At 47.5% G+C, this 15,496-nt stretch overlaps 11 non-coding genes and 4 pseudogenes across 11 annotated transcripts; all 15 read right to left on the bottom strand.

Annotated features, from left to right (window-relative positions):
* Positions 1-763: 763 nt before the first annotated feature.
* Positions 764-932, bottom strand: LOC138490511 (small nucleolar RNA U3; annotated as a pseudogene).
* An 824-nt stretch (positions 933-1,756) lies between these two features.
* LOC138490123 (small nucleolar RNA U3) lies at positions 1,757-1,974 on the bottom strand. Its single transcript, XR_011275183.1, has one exon. It is a non-coding gene; the product is annotated as a small nucleolar RNA U3 (small nucleolar RNA).
* An 824-nt stretch (positions 1,975-2,798) lies between these two features.
* Positions 2,799-3,016, bottom strand: LOC138490122 (small nucleolar RNA U3). The gene has a single exon (XR_011275182.1). It is a non-coding gene; the product is annotated as a small nucleolar RNA U3 (small nucleolar RNA).
* Positions 3,017-3,851: 835 nt separating this feature from the next.
* On the bottom strand, positions 3,852-4,020 carry LOC138490510 (small nucleolar RNA U3; annotated as a pseudogene).
* An 824-nt stretch (positions 4,021-4,844) lies between these two features.
* LOC138490121 (small nucleolar RNA U3) lies at positions 4,845-5,062 on the bottom strand. Its single transcript, XR_011275181.1, has one exon. It is a non-coding gene; the product is annotated as a small nucleolar RNA U3 (small nucleolar RNA).
* Positions 5,063-5,886: 824 nt separating this feature from the next.
* LOC138490120 (small nucleolar RNA U3) lies at positions 5,887-6,104 on the bottom strand. The gene has a single exon (XR_011275180.1). It is a non-coding gene; the product is annotated as a small nucleolar RNA U3 (small nucleolar RNA).
* An 835-nt stretch (positions 6,105-6,939) lies between these two features.
* On the bottom strand, positions 6,940-7,157 carry LOC138490118 (small nucleolar RNA U3). The gene has a single exon (XR_011275179.1). It is a non-coding gene; the product is annotated as a small nucleolar RNA U3 (small nucleolar RNA).
* An 824-nt stretch (positions 7,158-7,981) lies between these two features.
* LOC138490117 (small nucleolar RNA U3) lies at positions 7,982-8,199 on the bottom strand. The gene has a single exon (XR_011275178.1). It is a non-coding gene; the product is annotated as a small nucleolar RNA U3 (small nucleolar RNA).
* An 835-nt stretch (positions 8,200-9,034) lies between these two features.
* On the bottom strand, positions 9,035-9,252 carry LOC138490335 (small nucleolar RNA U3). The gene has a single exon (XR_011275374.1). It is a non-coding gene; the product is annotated as a small nucleolar RNA U3 (small nucleolar RNA).
* Positions 9,253-10,087: 835 nt separating this feature from the next.
* LOC138490509 (small nucleolar RNA U3) lies at positions 10,088-10,256 on the bottom strand (annotated as a pseudogene).
* Positions 10,257-11,080: 824 nt separating this feature from the next.
* Positions 11,081-11,298, bottom strand: LOC138490116 (small nucleolar RNA U3). Its single transcript, XR_011275177.1, has one exon. It is a non-coding gene; the product is annotated as a small nucleolar RNA U3 (small nucleolar RNA).
* An 824-nt stretch (positions 11,299-12,122) lies between these two features.
* On the bottom strand, positions 12,123-12,340 carry LOC138490115 (small nucleolar RNA U3). Its single transcript, XR_011275176.1, has one exon. It is a non-coding gene; the product is annotated as a small nucleolar RNA U3 (small nucleolar RNA).
* Positions 12,341-13,175: 835 nt separating this feature from the next.
* Positions 13,176-13,393, bottom strand: LOC138490114 (small nucleolar RNA U3). The gene has a single exon (XR_011275175.1). It is a non-coding gene; the product is annotated as a small nucleolar RNA U3 (small nucleolar RNA).
* Positions 13,394-14,228: 835 nt separating this feature from the next.
* On the bottom strand, positions 14,229-14,397 carry LOC138490508 (small nucleolar RNA U3; annotated as a pseudogene).
* An 824-nt stretch (positions 14,398-15,221) lies between these two features.
* On the bottom strand, positions 15,222-15,439 carry LOC138490113 (small nucleolar RNA U3). The gene has a single exon (XR_011275174.1). It is a non-coding gene; the product is annotated as a small nucleolar RNA U3 (small nucleolar RNA).
* Between the last annotated feature and the right edge of the window lie 57 nt (positions 15,440-15,496).

The raw sequence follows: 15,496 nt of genomic DNA, 5'->3' as shown, positions 1-15,496 counted from the left end.
TCGTCCCAAAGGCAACAAAAAGCCCCTCCATTTCTGCATAGGAAAACCTTTCCCGCAACACCATAGAAAACATTTCCTATCCATAGCGTTGGCAAAAGATGACAAAAATGCCTGTACTTTGTAAATTTACATATTGAAGACCAGCAGCCAATAAAATTCGTCAGTGTGGATGACAGAGACAAGGGGCTCCCATGGCCCAGCCAAGGCTGGCCTCAGTAAACAGAGTGGCCATATTACGATGGCAATGAGTGTTATTCAATATCTGGGAAGCTTTGCAGTGGAATTCGAGCAAGCATAAGTGGGAGGCAACGTGAACAATGGCGGTGTGACTTTTATGAGAACGTAATGCATGTGATGGAAGGGTATTGCGCGCATTGGCCAGACAAGCATTTGAGTCAGACCTGAAAAGTACCCAGCTGAATAGGCAGATTCAAATCCCCCAAAGGGGCAGTACAGTGTTGTTTTCACAGAAGCACGAGGATTGCGCCAGATGGAAAACAGTGGCAAATCAGAATGGCTTAACCTTTGTGAAATGGAAGTAGGCCAGCATGCAACAGCCGGAACTTGTCGCTTGGGTCCCCCAGGGCAGCGCACAAAAGGGCCCACGGCCAATTGTGTTTACCGGGGCGACGCAAGGTGTTTGGTCCATGTGGAGATTTGCACAGCTAACAAATCAGAACCCACATAATCGACAGCACAGACACCAAGCAACCCTAAGAACAGGGGAGCTGTCTCTATTTTTCACCAGAATAATAAGCAGCTAACCACTCAGTTTGTGTTCCCTTCCTCCAACCCTCCTGAAAGGGAGAGAGAGGAACGGTCATCAATAGCTGAACACTTCAACTCTTCCTCGTGGTTAGCGAAGACCAGACACTTTCGAACACATTTCCTCAGTTATGAACTATAGAAATGATCCCTGAAAGTATAGTCTTAATAGCACAAAGGGCAGCCCAGGCAGGTGGAAGAAGCTGCCACCCATATCACTTAGGGTGGGAAAGCGTCTATCGTCCCAAAGGCAACAAAAAGCCCCTCCATTTCTGCATAGGAAAACCTTTCCCGCAACACCATAGAAAACATTTCCTATCCATAGCGTTGGCAAAAGATGACAAAAATGCCTGTACTTTGTAAATTTACATATTGAAGACCAGCAGCCAATAAAATTCGTCAGTGTGGATGACAGAGACAAGGGGCTCCCATGGCCCAGCCAAGGCTGGCCTCAGTAAACAGAGTGGCCATATTACGATGGCAATGAGTGTTATTCAATATCTGGGAAGCTTTGCAGTGGAATTCGAGCAAGCATAAGTGGGAGGCAACGTGAACAATGGCGGTGTGACTTTTATGAGAACGTAATGCATGTGATGGAAGGGTATTGCGCGCATTGGCCAGACAAGCATTTGAGTCGGACCTGAAAAGTACCCAGCTGAATAGGCAGATTCAAAGGCAGTACAGTGTTGTTTTCACAGAAGCACGAGGATTGCGCCAGATGGAAAACAGTGGCAAATCAGAATGGCTTAACCTTTGTGAAATGGAAGTAGGCCAGCATGCAACAGCCGGAACTTGTCGCTTGGGTCCCCCAGGGCAGCGCACAAAAGGGCCCACGGCCAATTGTGTTTACCGGGGCGACGCAAGGTGTTTGGTCCATGTGGAGATTTGCACAGCTAACAAATCAGAACCCACATAATCGACAGCACAGACACCAAGCAACCCTAAGAACAGGGGAGCTGTCTCTATTTTTCACCAGAATAATAAGCAGCTAACCACTCAGTTTGTGTTCCCTTCCTCCAACCCTCCTGAAAGGGAGAGAGGAACGGTCATCAATAGCAGACAGCAGCTGCATAAATGCAACACTGTCCACTTGCTTCACGCTCAGAAGAGAACACTTCAACTCTTCCTCGTGGTTAGCGAAGACCAGACACTTTCGAACACATTTCCTCAGTTAAGAACTATAGAAATGATCCCTGAAAGTATAGTCTTAATAGCACAAAGGGCAGCCCAGGCAGGTGGAAGAAGCTGCCACCCATCTCACTTAGGGTGGGAAAGCGTCTATCGTCCCAAAGGCAACAAAAAGCCCCTCCATTTCTGCATAGGAAAACCTTTCCCGCAACACCATAGAAAACATTTCCTATCCATAGCGTTGGCAAAAGATGACAAAAATGCCTGTACTTTGTAAATTTACATATTGAAGACCAGCAGCCAATAAAATTCGTCAGTGTGGATGACAGAGACAAGGGGCTCCCATGGCCCAGCCAAGGCTGGCCTCAGTAAACAGAGTGGCCATATTACGATGGCAATGAGTGTTATTCAATATCTGGGAAGCTTTGCAGTGGAATTCGAGCAAGCATAAGTGGGAGGCAACGTGAACAATGGCGGTGTGACTTTTATGAGAACGTAATGCATGTGATGGAAGGGTATTGCGCGCATTGGCCAGACAAGCATTTGAGTCGGACCTGAAAAGTACCCAGCTGAATAGGCAGATTCAAAGGCAGTACAGTGTTGTTTTCACAGAAGCACGAGGATTGCGCCAGATGGAAAACAGTGGCAAATCAGAATGGCTTAACCTTTGTGAAATGGAAGTAGGCCAGCATGCAACAGCCGGAACTTGTCGCTTGGGTCCCCCAGGGCAGCGCACAAAAGGGCCCACGGCCAATTGTGTTTACCGGGGCGACGCAAGGTGTTTGTTCCATGTGGAGATTTGCACAACTAACAAATCAGAACCCACATAATCGACAGCACAGACACCAAGCAACCCTAAGAACAGGGGAGCTGTCTCTATTTTTCACCAGAATAATAAGCAGCTAACCACTCAGTTTGTGTTCCCTTCCTCCAACCCTCCTGAAAGGGAGAGAGGAACGGTCATCAATAGCAGACAGCAGCTGCATAAATGCAACACTGTCCACTTGCTTCACGCTCAGAAGAGAACACTTCAACTCTTCCTCGTGGTTAGCGAAGACCAGACACTTTCGAACACATTTCCTCAGTTAAGAACTATAGAAATGATCCCTGAAAGTATAGTCTTAATAGCACAAAGGGCAGCCCAGGCAGGTGGAAGAAGCTGCCACCCATCTCACTTAGGGTGGGAAAGCGTCTATCGTCCCAAAGGCAACAAAAAGCCCCTCCATTTCTGCATAGGAAAACCTTTCCCGCAACACCATAGAAAACATTTCCTATCCATAGCGTTGGCAAAAGATGACAAAAATGCCTGTACTTTGTAAATTTACATATTGAAGACCAGCAGCCAATAAAATTCGTCAGTGTGGATGACAGAGACAAGGGGCTCCCATGGCCCAGCCAAGGCTGGCCTCAGTAAACAGAGTGGCCATATTACGATGGCAATGAGTGTTATTCAATATCTGGGAAGCTTTGCAGTGGAATTCGAGCAAGCATAAGTGGGAGGCAACGTGAACAATGGCGGTGTGACTTTTATGAGAACGTAATGCATGTGATGGAAGGGTATTGCGCGCATTGGCCAGACAAGCATTTGAGTCGGACCTGAAAAGTACCCAGCTGAATAGGCAGATTCAAATCCCCCAAAGGGGCAGTACAGTGTTGTTTTCACAGAAGCACGAGGATTGCGCCAGATGGAAAACAGTGGCAAATCAGAATGGCTTAACCTTTGTGAAATGGAAGTAGGCCAGCATGCAACAGCCGGAACTTGTCGCTTGGGTCCCCCAGGGCAGCGCACAAAAGGGCCCACGGCCAATTGTGTTTACCGGGGCGACGCAAGGTGTTTGGTCCATGTGGAGATTTGCACAGCTAACAAATCAGAACCCACATAATCGACAGCACAGACACCAAGCAACCCTAAGAACAGGGGAGCTGTCTCTATTTTTCACCAGAATAATAAGCAGCTAACCACTCAGTTTGTGTTCCCTTCCTCCAACCCTCCTGAAAGGGAGAGAGAGGAACGGTCATCAATAGCTGAACACTTCAACTCTTCCTCGTGGTTAGCGAAGACCAGACACTTTCGAACACATTTCCTCAGTTATGAACTATAGAAATGATCCCTGAAAGTATAGTCTTAATAGCACAAAGGGCAGCCCAGGCAGGTGGAAGAAGCTGCCACCCATATCACTTAGGGTGGGAAAGCGTCTATCGTCCCAAAGGCAACAAAAAGCCCCTCCATTTCTGCATAGGAAAACCTTTCCCGCAACACCATAGAAAACATTTCCTATCCATAGCGTTGGCAAAAGATGACAAAAATGCCTGTACTTTGTAAATTTACATATTGAAGACCAGCAGCCAATAAAATTCGTCAGTGTGGATGACAGAGACAAGGGGCTCCCATGGCCCAGCCAAGGCTGGCCTCAGTAAACAGAGTGGCCATATTACGATGGCAATGAGTGTTATTCAATATCTGGGAAGCTTTGCAGTGGAATTCGAGCAAGCATAAGTGGGAGGCAACGTGAACAATGGCGGTGTGACTTTTATGAGAACGTAATGCATGTGATGGAAGGGTATTGCGCGCATTGGCCAGACAAGCATTTGAGTCGGACCTGAAAAGTACCCAGCTGAATAGGCAGATTCAAAGGCAGTACAGTGTTGTTTTCACAGAAGCACGAGGATTGCGCCAGATGGAAAACAGTGGCAAATCAGAATGGCTTAACCTTTGTGAAATGGAAGTAGGCCAGCATGCAACAGCCGGAACTTGTCGCTTGGGTCCCCCAGGGCAGCGCACAAAAGGGCCCACGGCCAATTGTGTTTACCGGGGCGACGCAAGGTGTTTGGTCCATGTGGAGATTTGCACAGCTAACAAATCAGAACCCACATAATCGACAGCACAGACACCAAGCAACCCTAAGAACAGGGGAGCTGTCTCTATTTTTCACCAGAATAATAAGCAGCTAACCACTCAGTTTGTGTTCCCTTCCTCCAACCCTCCTGAAAGGGAGAGAGGAACGGTCATCAATAGCAGACAGCAGCTGCATAAATGCAACACTGTCCACTTGCTTCACGCTCAGAAGAGAACACTTCAACTCTTCCTCGTGGTTAGCGAAGACCAGACACTTTCGAACACATTTCCTCAGTTAAGAACTATAGAAATGATCCCTGAAAGTATAGTCTTAATAGCACAAAGGGCAGCCCAGGCAGGTGGAAGAAGCTGCCACCCATCTCACTTAGGGTGGGAAAGCGTCTATCGTCCCAAAGGCAACAAAAAGCCCCTCCATTTCTGCATAGGAAAACCTTTCCCGCAACACCATAGAAAACATTTCCTATCCATAGCGTTGGCAAAAGATGACAAAAATGCCTGTACTTTGTAAATTTACATATTGAAGACCAGCAGCCAATAAAATTCGTCAGTGTGGATGACAGAGACAAGGGGCTCCCATGGCCCAGCCAAGGCTGGCCTCAGTAAACAGAGTGGCCATATTACGATGGCAATGAGTGTTATTCAATATCTGGGAAGCTTTGCAGTGGAATTCGAGCAAGCATAAGTGGGAGGCAACGTGAACAATGGCGGTGTGACTTTTATGAGAACGTAATGCATGTGATGGAAGGGTATTGCGCGCATTGGCCAGACAAGCATTTGAGTCGGACCTGAAAAGTACCCAGCTGAATAGGCAGATTCAAAGGCAGTACAGTGTTGTTTTCACAGAAGCACGAGGATTGCGCCAGATGGAAAACAGTGGCAAATCAGAATGGCTTAACCTTTGTGAAATGGAAGTAGGCCAGCATGCAACAGCCGGAACTTGTCGCTTGGGTCCCCCAGGGCAGCGCACAAAAGGGCCCACGGCCAATTGTGTTTACCGGGGCGACGCAAGGTGTTTGTTCCATGTGGAGATTTGCACAACTAACAAATCAGAACCCACATAATCGACAGCACAGACACCAAGCAACCCTAAGAACAGGGGAGCTGTCTCTATTTTTCACCAGAATAATAAGCAGCTAACCACTCAGTTTGTGTTCCCTTCCTCCAACCCTCCTGAAAGGGAGAGAGGAACGGTCATCAATAGCAGACAGCAGCTGCATAAATGCAACACTGTCCACTTGCTTCACGCTCAGAAGAGAACACTTCAACTCTTCCTCGTGGTTAGCGAAGACCAGACACTTTCGAACACATTTCCTCAGTTAAGAACTATAGAAATGATCCCTGAAAGTATAGTCTTAATAGCACAAAGGGCAGCCCAGGCAGGTGGAAGAAGCTGCCACCCATCTCACTTAGGGTGGGAAAGCGTCTATCGTCCCAAAGGCAACAAAAAGCCCCTCCATTTCTGCATAGGAAAACCTTTCCCGCAACACCATAGAAAACATTTCCTATCCATAGCGTTGGCAAAAGATGACAAAAATGCCTGTACTTTGTAAATTTACATATTGAAGACCAGCAGCCAATAAAATTCGTCAGTGTGGATGACAGAGACAAGGGGCTCCCATGGCCCAGCCAAGGCTGGCCTCAGTAAACAGAGTGGCCATATTACGATGGCAATGAGTGTTATTCAATATCTGGGAAGCTTTGCAGTGGAATTCGAGCAAGCATAAGTGGGAGGCAACGTGAACAATGGCGGTGTGACTTTTATGAGAACGTAATGCATGTGATGGAAGGGTATTGCGCGCATTGGCCAGACAAGCATTTGAGTCGGACCTGAAAAGTACCCAGCTGAATAGGCAGATTCAAATCCCCCAAAGGGGCAGTACAGTGTTGTTTTCACAGAAGCACGAGGATTGCGCCAGATGGAAAACAGTGGCAAATCAGAATGGCTTAACCTTTGTGAAATGGAAGTAGGCCAGCATGCAACAGCCGGAACTTGTCGCTTGGGTCCCCCAGGGCAGCGCACAAAAGGGCCCACGGCCAATTGTGTTTACCGGGGCGACGCAAGGTGTTTGGTCCATGTGGAGATTTGCACAGCTAACAAATCAGAACCCACATAATCGACAGCACAGACACCAAGCAACCCTAAGAACAGGGGAGCTGTCTCTATTTTTCACCAGAATAATAAGCAGCTAACCACTCAGTTTGTGTTCCCTTCCTCCAACCCTCCTGAAAGGGAGAGAGGAACGGTCATCAATAGCAGACAGCAGCTGCATAAATGCAACACTGTCCACTTGCTTCACGCTCAGAAGAGAACACTTCAACTCTTCCTCGTGGTTAGCGAAGACCAGACACTTTCGAACACATTTCCTCAGTTAAGAACTATAGAAATGATCCCTGAAAGTATAGTCTTAATAGCACAAAGGGCAGCCCAGGCAGGTGGAAGAAGCTGCCACCCATCTCACTTAGGGTGGGAAAGCGTCTATCGTCCCAAAGGCAACAAAAAGCCCCTCCATTTCTGCATAGGAAAACCTTTCCCGCAACACCATAGAAAACATTTCCTATCCATAGCGTTGGCAAAAGATGACAAAAATGCCTGTACTTTGTAAATTTACATATTGAAGACCAGCAGCCAATAAAATTCGTCAGTGTGGATGACAGAGACAAGGGGCTCCCATGGCCCAGCCAAGGCTGGCCTCAGTAAACAGAGTGGCCATATTACGATGGCAATGAGTGTTATTCAATATCTGGGAAGCTTTGCAGTGGAATTCGAGCAAGCATAAGTGGGAGGCAACGTGAACAATGGCGGTGTGACTTTTATGAGAACGTAATGCATGTGATGGAAGGGTATTGCGCGCATTGGCCAGACAAGCATTTGAGTCGGACCTGAAAAGTACCCAGCTGAATAGGCAGATTCAAAGGCAGTACAGTGTTGTTTTCACAGAAGCACGAGGATTGCGCCAGATGGAAAACAGTGGCAAATCAGAATGGCTTAACCTTTGTGAAATGGAAGTAGGCCAGCATGCAACAGCCGGAACTTGTCGCTTGGGTCCCCCAGGGCAGCGCACAAAAGGGCCCACGGCCAATTGTGTTTACCGGGGCGACGCAAGGTGTTTGTTCCATGTGGAGATTTGCACAACTAACAAATCAGAACCCACATAATCGACAGCACAGACACCAAGCAACCCTAAGAACAGGGGAGCTGTCTCTATTTTTCACCAGAATAATAAGCAGCTAACCACTCAGTTTGTGTTCCCTTCCTCCAACCCTCCTGAAAGGGAGAGAGGAACGGTCATCAATAGCAGACAGCAGCTGCATAAATGCAACACTGTCCACTTGCTTCACGCTCAGAAGAGAACACTTCAACTCTTCCTCGTGGTTAGCGAAGACCAGACACTTTCGAACACATTTCCTCAGTTAAGAACTATAGAAATGATCCCTGAAAGTATAGTCTTAATAGCACAAAGGGCAGCCCAGGCAGGTGGAAGAAGCTGCCACCCATCTCACTTAGGGTGGGAAAGCGTCTATCGTCCCAAAGGCAACAAAAAGCCCCTCCATTTCTGCATAGGAAAACCTTTCCCGCAACACCATAGAAAACATTTCCTATCCATAGCGTTGGCAAAAGATGACAAAAATGCCTGTACTTTGTAAATTTACATATTGAAGACCAGCAGCCAATAAAATTCGTCAGTGTGGATGACAGAGACAAGGGGCTCCCATGGCCCAGCCAAGGCTGGCCTCAGTAAACAGAGTGGCCATATTACGATGGCAATGAGTGTTATTCAATATCTGGGAAGCTTTGCAGTGGAATTCGAGCAAGCATAAGTGGGAGGCAACGTGAACAATGGCGGTGTGACTTTTATGAGAACGTAATGCATGTGATGGAAGGGTATTGCGCGCATTGGCCAGACAAGCATTTGAGTCGGACCTGAAAAGTACCCAGCTGAATAGGCAGATTCAAATCCCCCAAAGGGGCAGTACAGTGTTGTTTTCACAGAAGCACGAGGATTGCGCCAGATGGAAAACAGTGGCAAATCAGAATGGCTTAACCTTTGTGAAATGGAAGTAGGCCAGCATGCAACAGCCGGAACTTGTCGCTTGGGTCCCCCAGGGCAGCGCACAAAAGGGCCCACGGCCAATTGTGTTTACCGGGGCGACGCAAGGTGTTTGGTCCATGTGGAGATTTGCACAGCTAACAAATCAGAACCCACATAATCGACAGCACAGACACCAAGCAACCCTAAGAACAGGGGAGCTGTCTCTATTTTTCACCAGAATAATAAGCAGCTAACCACTCAGTTTGTGTTCCCTTCCTCCAACCCTCCTGAAAGGGAGAGAGGAACGGTCACCAATAGCAGACAGCAGCTGCATAAATGCAACACTGTCCACTTGCTTCACGCTCAGAAGAGAACACTTCAACTCTTCCTCGTGGTTAGCGAAGACCAGACACTTTCGAACACATTTCCTCAGTTAAGAACTATAGAAATGATCCCTGAAAGTATAGTCTTAATAGCACAAAGGGCAGCCCAGGCAGGTGGAAGAAGCTGCCACCCATATCACTTAGGGTGGGAAAGCGTCTATCGTCCCAAAGGCAACAAAAAGCCCCTCCATTTCTGCATAGGAAAACCTTTCCCGCAACACCATAGAAAACATTTCCTATCCATAGCGTTGGCAAAAGATGACAAAAATGCCTGTACTTTGTAAATTTACATATTGAAGACCAGCAGCCAATAAAATTCGTCAGTGTGGATGACAGAGACAAGGGGCTCCCATGGCCCAGCCAAGGCTGGCCTCAGTAAACAGAGTGGCCATATTACGATGGCAATGAGTGTTATTCAATATCTGGGAAGCTTTGCAGTGGAATTCGAGCAAGCATAAGTGGGAGGCAACGTGAACAATGGCGGTGTGACTTTTATGAGAACGTAATGCATGTGATGGAAGGGTATTGCGCGCATTGGCCAGACAAGCATTTGAGTCAGACCTGAAAAGTACCCAGCTGAATAGGCAGATTCAAATCCCCCAAAGGGGCAGTACAGTGTTGTTTTCACAGAAGCACGAGGATTGCGCCAGATGGAAAACAGTGGCAAATCAGAATGGCTTAACCTTTGTGAAATGGAAGTAGGCCAGCATGCAACAGCCGGAACTTGTCGCTTGGGTCCCCCAGGGCAGCGCACAAAAGGGCCCACGGCCAATTGTGTTTACCGGGGCGACGCAAGGTGTTTGGTCCATGTGGAGATTTGCACAGCTAACAAATCAGAACCCACATAATCGACAGCACAGACACCAAGCAACCCTAAGAACAGGGGAGCTGTCTCTATTTTTCACCAGAATAATAAGCAGCTAACCACTCAGTTTGTGTTCCCTTCCTCCAACCCTCCTGAAAGGGAGAGAGAGGAACGGTCATCAATAGCTGAACACTTCAACTCTTCCTCGTGGTTAGCGAAGACCAGACACTTTCGAACACATTTCCTCAGTTATGAACTATAGAAATGATCCCTGAAAGTATAGTCTTAATAGCACAAAGGGCAGCCCAGGCAGGTGGAAGAAGCTGCCACCCATATCACTTAGGGTGGGAAAGCGTCTATCGTCCCAAAGGCAACAAAAAGCCCCTCCATTTCTGCATAGGAAAACCTTTCCCGCAACACCATAGAAAACATTTCCTATCCATAGCGTTGGCAAAAGATGACAAAAATGCCTGTACTTTGTAAATTTACATATTGAAGACCAGCAGCCAATAAAATTCGTCAGTGTGGATGACAGAGACAAGGGGCTCCCATGGCCCAGCCAAGGCTGGCCTCAGTAAACAGAGTGGCCATATTACGATGGCAATGAGTGTTATTCAATATCTGGGAAGCTTTGCAGTGGAATTCGAGCAAGCATAAGTGGGAGGCAACGTGAACAATGGCGGTGTGACTTTTATGAGAACGTAATGCATGTGATGGAAGGGTATTGCGCGCATTGGCCAGACAAGCATTTGAGTCGGACCTGAAAAGTACCCAGCTGAATAGGCAGATTCAAAGGCAGTACAGTGTTGTTTTCACAGAAGCACGAGGATTGCGCCAGATGGAAAACAGTGGCAAATCAGAATGGCTTAACCTTTGTGAAATGGAAGTAGGCCAGCATGCAACAGCCGGAACTTGTCGCTTGGGTCCCCCAGGGCAGCGCACAAAAGGGCCCACGGCCAATTGTGTTTACCGGGGCGACGCAAGGTGTTTGGTCCATGTGGAGATTTGCACAGCTAACAAATCAGAACCCACATAATCGACAGCACAGACACCAAGCAACCCTAAGAACAGGGGAGCTGTCTCTATTTTTCACCAGAATAATAAGCAGCTAACCACTCAGTTTGTGTTCCCTTCCTCCAACCCTCCTGAAAGGGAGAGAGGAACGGTCATCAATAGCAGACAGCAGCTGCATAAATGCAACACTGTCCACTTGCTTCACGCTCAGAAGAGAACACTTCAACTCTTCCTCGTGGTTAGCGAAGACCAGACACTTTCGAACACATTTCCTCAGTTAAGAACTATAGAAATGATCCCTGAAAGTATAGTCTTAATAGCACAAAGGGCAGCCCAGGCAGGTGGAAGAAGCTGCCACCCATCTCACTTAGGGTGGGAAAGCGTCTATCGTCCCAAAGGCAACAAAAAGCCCCTCCATTTCTGCATAGGAAAACCTTTCCCGCAACACCATAGAAAACATTTCCTATCCATAGCGTTGGCAAAAGATGACAAAAATGCCTGTACTTTGTAAATTTACATATTGAAGACCAGCAGCCAATAAAATTCGTCAGTGTGGATGACAGAGACAAGGGGCTCCCATGGCCCAGCCAAGGCTGGCCTCAGTAAACAGAGTGGCCATATTACGATGGCAATGAGTGTTATTCAATATCTGGGAAGCTTTGCAGTGGAATTCGAGCAAGCATAAGTGGGAGGCAACGTGAACAATGGCGGTGTGACTTTTATGAGAACGTAATGCATGTGATGGAAGGGTATTGCGCGCATTGGCCAGACAAGCATTTGAGTCGGACCTGAAAAGTACCCAGCTGAATAGGCAGATTCAAAGGCAGTACAGTGTTGTTTTCACAGAAGCACGAGGATTGCGCCAGATGGAAAACAGTGGCAAATCAGAATGGCTTAACCTTTGTGAAATGGAAGTAGGCCAGCATGCAACAGCCGGAACTTGTCGCTTGGGTCCCCCAGGGCAGCGCACAAAAGGGCCCACGGCCAATTGTGTTTACCGGGGCGACGCAAGGTGTTTGTTCCATGTGGAGATTTGCACAACTAACAAATCAGAACCCACATAATCGACAGCACAGACACCAAGCAACCCTAAGAACAGGGGAGCTGTCTCTATTTTTCACCAGAATAATAAGCAGCTAACCACTCAGTTTGTGTTCCCTTCCTCCAACCCTCCTGAAAGGGAGAGAGGAACGGTCATCAATAGCAGACAGCAGCTGCATAAATGCAACACTGTCCACTTGCTTCACGCTCAGAAGAGAACACTTCAACTCTTCCTCGTGGTTAGCGAAGACCAGACACTTTCGAACACATTTCCTCAGTTAAGAACTATAGAAATGATCCCTGAAAGTATAGTCTTAATAGCACAAAGGGCAGCCCAGGCAGGTGGAAGAAGCTGCCACCCATCTCACTTAGGGTGGGAAAGCGTCTATCGTCCCAAAGGCAACAAAAAGCCCCTCCATTTCTGCATAGGAAAACCTTTCCCGCAACACCATAGAAAACATTTCCTATCCATAGCGTTGGCAAAAGATGACAAAAATGCCTGTACTTTGTAAATTTACATATTGAAGACCAGCAGCCAATAAAATTCGTCAGTGTGGATGACAGAGACAAGGGGCTCCCATGGCCCAGCCAAGGCTGGCCTCAGTAAACAGAGTGGCCATATTACGATGGCAATGAGTGTTATTCAATATCTGGGAAGCTTTGCAGTGGAATTCGAGCAAGCATAAGTGGGAGGCAACGTGAACAATGGCGGTGTGACTTTTATGAGAACGTAATGCATGTGATGGAAGGGTATTGCGCGCATTGGCCAGACAAGCATTTGAGTCGGACCTGAAAAGTACCCAGCTGAATAGGCAGATTCAAATCCCCCAAAGGGGCAGTACAGTGTTGTTTTCACAGAAGCACGAGGATTGCGCCAGATGGAAAACAGTGGCAAATCAGAATGGCTTAACCTTTGTGAAATGGAAGTAGGCCAGCATGCAACAGCCGGAACTTGTCGCTTGGGTCCCCCAGGGCAGCGCACAAAAGGGCCCACGGCCAATTGTGTTTACCGGGGCGACGCAAGGTGTTTGGTCCATGTGGAGATTTGCACAGCTAACAAATCAGAACCCACATAATCGACAGCACAGACACCAAGCAACCCTAAGAACAGGGGAGCTGTCTCTATTTTTCACCAGAATAATAAGCAGCTAACCACTCAGTTTGTGTTCCCTTCCTCCAACCCTCCTGAAAGGGAGAGAGGAACGGTCATCAATAGCAGACAGCAGCTGCATAAATGCAACACTGTCCACTTGCTTCACGCTCAGAAGAGAACACTTCAACTCTTCCTCGTGGTTAGCGAAGACCAGACACTTTCGAACACATTTCCTCAGTTAAGAACTATAGAAATGATCCCTGAAAGTATAGTCTTAATAGCACAAAGGGCAGCCCAGGCAGGTGGAAGAAGCTGCCACCCATATCACTTAGGGTGGGAAAGCGTCTATCGTCCCAAAGGCAACAAAAAGCCCCTCCATTTCTGCATAGGAAAACCTTTCCCGCAACACCATAGAAAACATTTCCTATCCATAGCGTTGGCAAAAGATGACAAAAATGCCTGTACTTTGTAAATTTACATATTGAAGACCAGCAGCCAATAAAATTCGTCAGTGTGGATGACAGAGACAAGGGGCTCCCATGGCCCAGCCAAGGCTGGCCTCAGTAAACAGAGTGGCCATATTACGATGGCAATGAGTGTTATTCAATATCTGGGAAGCTTTGCAGTGGAATTCGAGCAAGCATAAGTGGGAGGCAACGTGAACAATGGCGGTGTGACTTTTATGAGAACGTAATGCATGTGATGGAAGGGTATTGCGCGCATTGGCCAGACAAGCATTTGAGTCAGACCTGAAAAGTACCCAGCTGAATAGGCAGATTCAAATCCCCCAAAGGGGCAGTACAGTGTTGTTTTCACAGAAGCACGAGGATTGCGCCAGATGGAAAACAGTGGCAAATCAGAATGGCTTAACCTTTGTGAAATGGAAGTAGGCCAGCATGCAACAGCCGGAACTTGTCGCTTGGGTCCCCCAGGGCAGCGCACAAATGGGCCCACGGCCAATTGTGTTTACCGGGGCGACGCAAGGTGTTTGGTCCATGTGGAGATTTGCACAGCTAACAAATCAGAACCCACATAATCGACAGCACAGACACCAAGCAACCCTAAGAACAGGGGAGCTGTCTCTATTTTTCACCAGAATAATAAGCAGCTAACCACTCAGTTTGTGTTCCCTTCCTCCAACCCTCCTGAAAGGGAGAGAGAGGAACGGTCATCAATAGCTGAACACTTCAACTCTTCCTCGTGGTTAGCGAAGACCAGACACTTTCGAACACATTTCCTCAGTTATGAACTATAGAAATGATCCCTGAAAGTATAGTCTTAATAGCGCAAAGGGCAGCCCAGGCAGGTGGAAGAAGCTGCCACCCATATCACTTAGGGTGGGAAAGCGTCTATCGTCCCAAAGGCAACAAAAAGCCCCTCCATTTCTGCATAGGAAAACCTTTCCCGCAACGCCATAGAAAACATTTCCTATCCATAGCGTTGGCAAAAGATGACAAAAATGCCTGTACTTTGTAAATTTACATATTGAAGACCAGCAGCCAATAAAATTCGTCAGTGTGGATGACAGAGACAAGGGGCTCCCATGGCCCAGCCAAGGCTGGCCTCAGTAAACAGAGTGGCCATATTACGATGGCAATGAGTGTTATTCAATATCTGGGAAGCTTTGCAGTGGAATTCGAGCAAGCATAAGTGGGAGGCAACGTGAACAATGGCGGTGTGACTTTTATGAGAACGTAATGCATGTGATGGAAGGGTATTGCGCGCATTGGCCAGACAAGCATTTGAGTCGGACCTGAAAAGTACCCAGCTGAATAGGCAGATTCAAAGGCAGTACAGTGTTGTTTTCACAGAAGCACGAGGATTGCGCCAGATGAAAAACAGTGGCAAATCAGAATGGCTTAACCTTTGTGAAATGGAAGTAGGCCAGCATGCAACAGCCGGAACTTGTCGCTTGGGTCCCCCAGGGCAGCGCACAAAAGGGCCCACGGCCAATTGTGTTTACCGGGGAGACGCAAGGTGTTTGGTCCATGTGGAGATTTGCACAGCTAACAAATCAGAACCCACATAATCGACAGCACAGACACCAAGCAACCCTAAGAACAGGGGAGCTGTCTCTATTTTTCACCAGAATAATAAGCAGCTAACCACTCAGTTTGTGTTCCCTTCCTCCAACCCTCCTGAAAGGGAGAGAGGAACGGTCATCAATAGCAGACAGCAGCTGCATAAATGCAACACTGTCCACTTGCTTCACGCTCAGAAGAGAACACTTCAACTCTTCCTCGTGGTTAGCGAAGACCAGACACTTTCGAACACATTTCCTCAGTTAAGAACTATAGAAATGATCCCTGAAAGTATAGTCTTAATAGCACAAAGGGCAGCCCAGGTAGGTGGAAGAAGCTGCCACCCATCTCACTTAGG

Source organism: Ambystoma mexicanum, chromosome 9 (assembly GCF_040938575.1).
Source record: "Ambystoma mexicanum isolate Mex_15411 chromosome 9, UKY_AmexF1_1, whole genome shotgun sequence".
In the NCBI taxonomy this organism is placed as follows: domain Eukaryota; kingdom Metazoa; phylum Chordata; class Amphibia; order Caudata; family Ambystomatidae; genus Ambystoma; species Ambystoma mexicanum.
This window is presented reverse-complemented; position numbering and strand designations above follow the sequence as displayed.